We start from the raw sequence: 5729 nt of genomic DNA, 5'->3' as shown, positions 1-5729 counted from the left end.
TTACTGTTGGCAGCCTCATCATGAAAACCATGAGCAGGCTCAGCATCTTTAGCGAGAGGGTGGGGGTCCACATTGTCAGGAAGAATAGGATCCTCATCTGCAGGACCACCACCAAGGAGCTCACTTGCCAGAACTTCAATGGAGGAGGACCAGCCATCCTCCTCAAATTCATCTCCTTCAGACCAACGCATACTTTTAGGAATGATATCTAGGTTCATAACTCTAGCCTTGACTACAATACGCCCCATGTGATCATCCTCCTTGTCCCAGGATATCATGCGGCCGAACTTACTGACAGCACAAGCCAAATCTTCAGTGTTACGGAAATCAAACGGAAGTCCTGTCAGAAGCAACCAAATAGTTCTATTGAAATGAACCCTTCTGTGATTTCTACCCTCATCGTGTTTCACGAAAGTAATGAACACATCACCAAACTCATGAGGACTATCTATTACCAACTTATCCCTGTCTTGAACCCTTGTGAGCCGAACATAGGCCTCTCCGAACGGGCAGCTCTGCACGTCCCTCAACCCCAAGTGCCTATGTTCAACAATAAACTCCTCAAGAACATCTCTTACATTGGGGAATGGAGCATCGGCGGGGAGAGGATGGATGGTTGCAATTGCCCAATCTTCATGGCGATGAGGACGCTGCGGCAGCACCACCCTAGCCACCCCATTGCGGCCAGGGACCTGCTGAATGTCGAAGCCATGGGGCACAAAAGGACGCGGGTTAATCGGGATGTTGGCCATCGGAGCCGCAGAACAAACACTCGCCGGCGCAGTCAAGCTCAAGGTGACAGGAGCGGGGTTTGGGCAGGGTGGTGAAACAGAGGAGCAGAGCGTAGAAGTTGAGGAGGCAAGAGATGGACGAGGCTGAAAATTAGGAAAAGATCCCATACATAGCTCGCGAAAAGAGGAAACTCGCGAAGGGTCGCGGGCTGGGCCAACGGACTTGAACCAATCCTGGACCGCATCCATGTTCCAGGCCTCATTAGGTGGGCTGGGGAAAGTAGCAAACCTGAGAGAAGGATAGATCCCAGGAAGGCGAGTGCCACGACATTCCCGAGCAAAATGGCCCATCTTGCCACACGCATAGCATTGGAACGAGTTATTTGAATGACCCAGATTCCCACCTGCTGCAGTCGCTGCGTGATCCTCTCCTAAGGGGGTAATATGGGGCATTAAGGGAACATTAAAGTATGTGACCACATTATTGCTGGTGGTCGGAATATCCGCTAAACGAGCAAAAACCGACTGCCGTGGTTGACCGCCGGAGACTCTGCCGGCGACAGATCGCGGACGCGATCTATTGACAACTCTGGTCCAAGAAGCTTCTTCCTCATGATAGTAAAGTTGTTCTTCACGTAGCCAATTAGGTCCTCCAAAGCCCCAAAGATTGAAAACTAACTCAAAATTCTTCTCCACTACCCGACCATGATTATAGATCTCAAAACCTACTGCTTTTGAGGCAACAGAGAACTTGAACGTTCTGTCCTTGAGGTGTAGCACAGGGAAACCTTGAGGATAGCCACCAAAACATGATTGCAACGTGATACTAACTGTGTGACAATCAAACCGAAAATGAGCACGGCAGAAAGAAACCACCAAACTGAACTCGCGTTGACGAAAACCAGGCGAAAACACCACTGGGTGACCAAACTTTTGCCTCATGGACAGTTGGAAATCTTTACCTCGAGCAAAGTTGAGTGAAGGAGGGTCTATGGTCATCCTAGCAGCAAACACTTCCTGCAAAGCAACCGGAGAGAGGTTGGTGGCTGCCACCCTCAGGGTGACAAGTGGCAGGGGAGCAGTGGCCCCCGGCGCCGGAGTGGCCACCGGCGGTAGGAAGGGTGGCTGCCGGGGCCGGAGTGGCCACCGACGGTGGTAGCCTTGGGGTCGCCTAGAGAGAGCCTAGCCTAGCCTTGCCTTGCAATCCCCCTAAAGGTTTCATTCGTTTGGACTCCGTTTCATAATAACCACATGTTCAAAACACCCTTACTTAAGTATCCCAAAATAAGCATGGATCTCACTGAAGCATCAAGTTTACATGGCATCAAAATAACAGCAGGAAAAGACTTAGCAAAATCCTAAGTCCCTAAAAACAGCAACATCACGAAGCCTAGTTTGCATGCTTGTGCTAGTCACCACGTAGATCACAAAAATACAAGACAAGCATCTCTGTAAATATGGCATGATGTAGATGAAAACACATGTAGACCTCAAGCTCATACGATGCACACATCAAATGCAACAAAAATGACAAAACCTCATGATCTACTAACCAGCAGTTAACATTTTATAGCACTCTTGCATCAATTATAAACGCATAATGATGAATAGTAACATGCATGTAAATGCTTCTAGCATGGAGAGCTCAACGAGGCGAACAATTCGACATATCATATGCATGAATCGGAGTCACGGTCACCGAGATATGATGCGATGAAGGAGGCTTAAAAATGTTAGGGGAAATGGGGACTTAGGCGAAATATACCCTCTCGGTCCAGATCTAGGGTTTGGGCTGCATAGTTTCCGAGGCAGCCGGATCTCGAGCTCTTCGAAGACGAGGCGACGGTGGCCGGAGTGGGTCGGATCCGGCCGGGACGAAGTGTATCCCGACGGCGGCAAGGTCCCACGGAGGCGGTGCGGTGGAGGAGCTCTGGCGGCCGGCGCTGCAGAACGGGGTCGCCGGCGAGTGGCGGCGAATGCGCGCCGGCGGGGAGCGGGCGGCGGACGGGCGGCGCTAGGCCACGGGGGAGCCGGGGCGACGCGCGGGCGAACTGGCCATCGGGGGCCCGCGCTGGGACAAGCGGGCCGGCGTGGTGGATGGCGGCGGAAGGCCATGTCGTGCGCTACGGTTGGCGCGGGTGCGGCGGTGGGTTTTTGTCTAGTGCGGACCGGACGTGTCCGGCAGCGGAGGGGAGCGGGGCTAGGGTTTGGACTGTGCGAAAATTCGGAGGGGATCACATATTTATAGGTAGAGGGAGTTTGGAGTGTCCAAATGAGGTGTAGTTTTCGCCCACACGATCGTGATCCTACGACGGAGGACATGTAGATGGTTTAGATGGGTTATTGGGCCGTTTTGGAGGGGTTTTGTGCTGCAACACACAAGAGGCTCTTGCGGTAACCCGGTTAATCGTTGGAGCATCAAACGGCCTCAAAATGGAACGAAATTTGACAGGCGGTCTACCGGTGGTGTACCAAGGCCACTTGGCAAATATCGTTCCATTCTGAGAACATTTAGCACCCGCTCATGGAAAGAGACAAGAGGGTTGCGCCGATGCATGTAGGAGTGTCGGATTGCGAAACGGACAACGGGGAAAAAGCTCGGATGCATGAGACGAACACGAATGCAAATGCGATGCACATGATGACATGATATGAAATGCATGACATGAAAAAAATGCAAAACGAAGATGGAACCCAACCTTGAAGGGAATCTCATAACTTAAAGCCGAAAATGGCAAGAGTCGGAGTTACAAATATGGCAAGTTACACCCGGGGTGTTACAACACTCCACCACTACGAGAGGATCTCGTCCCGAGATATAGGACTGAAAGAACTCCGGATATTCGGAACGGAGGTGATCCTCGCGCTCCCAGGTGGCTTCTCGGTCGGAATGGTGTGACCACTTCAGTTTCAGGAATTTGATTGACTTGTTGTGAGTCTTGCGCTCGGTTTCTTCAAGAATAGCAATGGGATGCTCATGATAAGACATGTCTTCTTGGAGATCAATCTCTTCAAAGTTGATGGTGCGCTCAGGAGTCTTGAAGCACTTGCGAAGCTGTGACACGTGAAACATATCGTGCACATTTGCGAAGTTGGACAGAAGCTCAAGTTGATAGGCGAGGTCGCCTCTTTTACCAATGATCTTGAAAGGACCCACGTATCTAGGGGCAAGCTTCCCTTTGATACCGAAGCGACGAGTGAATTTCATTGGAGAGACATGGAGTTAGACATGGTCTCCGATGTTGAAAGCCAAGTCACGGTGCTTGCTATCATAGTAACTCTTCTGGCGCGATTGTGTGGCTTTGAGATTTTTCACGGATGACTTTACACATTTCTTCAGCTTCTGTGATTAAGTCATTGCCAAGAAGTTGGCGTTCACCAGTCTCTGACCAATTGAGAGGAGTACGACACTTTCTGCCATAGAGAATTTCGAATGGGGCCTTGCTCGAACTCGCTTGGAAGCTGTTGTTATAGGAGAACTCGGCATATGGAAGACAATCTTCCCACTTCATACCGAAGGAAATAACAAAAGCCCTGGGCATATCTTCAAGGATTTGATTGACTCGCTTGACTTGGCCACTAGTTTGAGGATGGAAAGCTATGCTGAAGCGAATGTTGGTGCCCATGGCCTACTGGAAGGAGTCCCAGAACTTGGAGGTGAAAATGCTTCCACGATCCAAAGATATCAATTGCAGAATACCGTGTAAGGAGACAATCCTGGAGGTGTATATCTCTGCCAACTGAGCTGCTATGATAGATTCTTTGATTGGGAGGAAATGAGCCAGTTTTGTAAGCTTGTCGATGACAACAAAGGTAGCACCATTTCCGCGCTTGGACTTGGGAAATCCAGTAACGAAGTCCATTTCAATATGGTTAAACTTCCATTCTGGAATAGCAAGAGGTTGGAGGAGACTAGCTGGTCATTGGTGTTCTGCTTTCACCCTTCTGCAGACATCACATTCATTCACGAATTGAGCAATTTCTCGCTTCATTAGATTCCACCAGTACGACTGCTTGAGGTCATGGTACATCTTCGTACTTCCAGGATGAATGGATAGAAGGGAATTGTGCTTTTCCTTCATAATGGCTTTCCTTAGATCACCTTGAGGAACCACAATCCGGTCCTTGAAGAATAGAGTGTCTTTGTCATCAATGCGATAGGACTTGTATTTGGGTCGGCTCTTGGCAATCCCATGTTTCACCTTATTCACCATGGCATCCAGGAGTTGTGCCTCACGAATTTGATCTTCCAAAGTAGGAGAGACTTGGAGGTTGGCAAGAAAGCCTTGAGGAACAACTTGGAGATTTAGTTTGCGGAAAGCTTCACAAAGGTCCGGTTGGAAGGGCTTGAGAATTAAGCTGTTGCAGTAAGCCTTCCTACTCAAAGCATTTGCAATGACATTGGCCTTGCCTGGAGTATATTGATACGTCTCCAACGTATCTATAATTTTTGATTGCTCCATGCTATTATATTATCTATTTTGGATGTTAATGGGATTTATTTTACACTTTTATATCATTTTTGGGACTAACCTACTAACCGGAGGCCTAGCCCAAATTGCTATTTTTTTGCCTATTTTATAGTTTCACCGAAAAGGAATATCAAACAGAGTCCAAACGGAATGAAATTTCGGGAACGTAATTTTCTCAACAAATGTGATCCAGGAGACTTGGAGCGGGCGTCACGAAACAATCGAGGAGGCCACGAGGCAGGGGGCGCGCCCTCCACCCTCGTGGGCCCCTTGTTGCTCCGCCGACATACTTCTTCCTCCTATATATATCCGCGTACCCCCCAAACATCCAGGAGCACCACGAAAACCTAATTCCACCGCCACAACCTTCTGTACCCAAGAGGTCCCATCTTGGGGCATTTTTCGGAGCTCCGTCAGAGGGGGCATTGATCACGGAGGGCCTCTACATCAACTCCATGGCCTCTTCGGTGATGTGTGAGTAGTTTACTTCAGACCTACGGGTCCATAGTTATTAGCTAGATGGCTT

The sequence above is a fragment of the Triticum urartu genome, chromosome 1 (genome assembly GCF_003073215.2).
Source record: "Triticum urartu cultivar G1812 chromosome 1, Tu2.1, whole genome shotgun sequence".
Taxonomy (NCBI): Eukaryota; Viridiplantae; Streptophyta; class Magnoliopsida; order Poales; family Poaceae; genus Triticum; species Triticum urartu.
The sequence above is the reverse complement of the archived record's forward strand: the minus strand, read 5'-3'. Positions refer to the sequence as shown.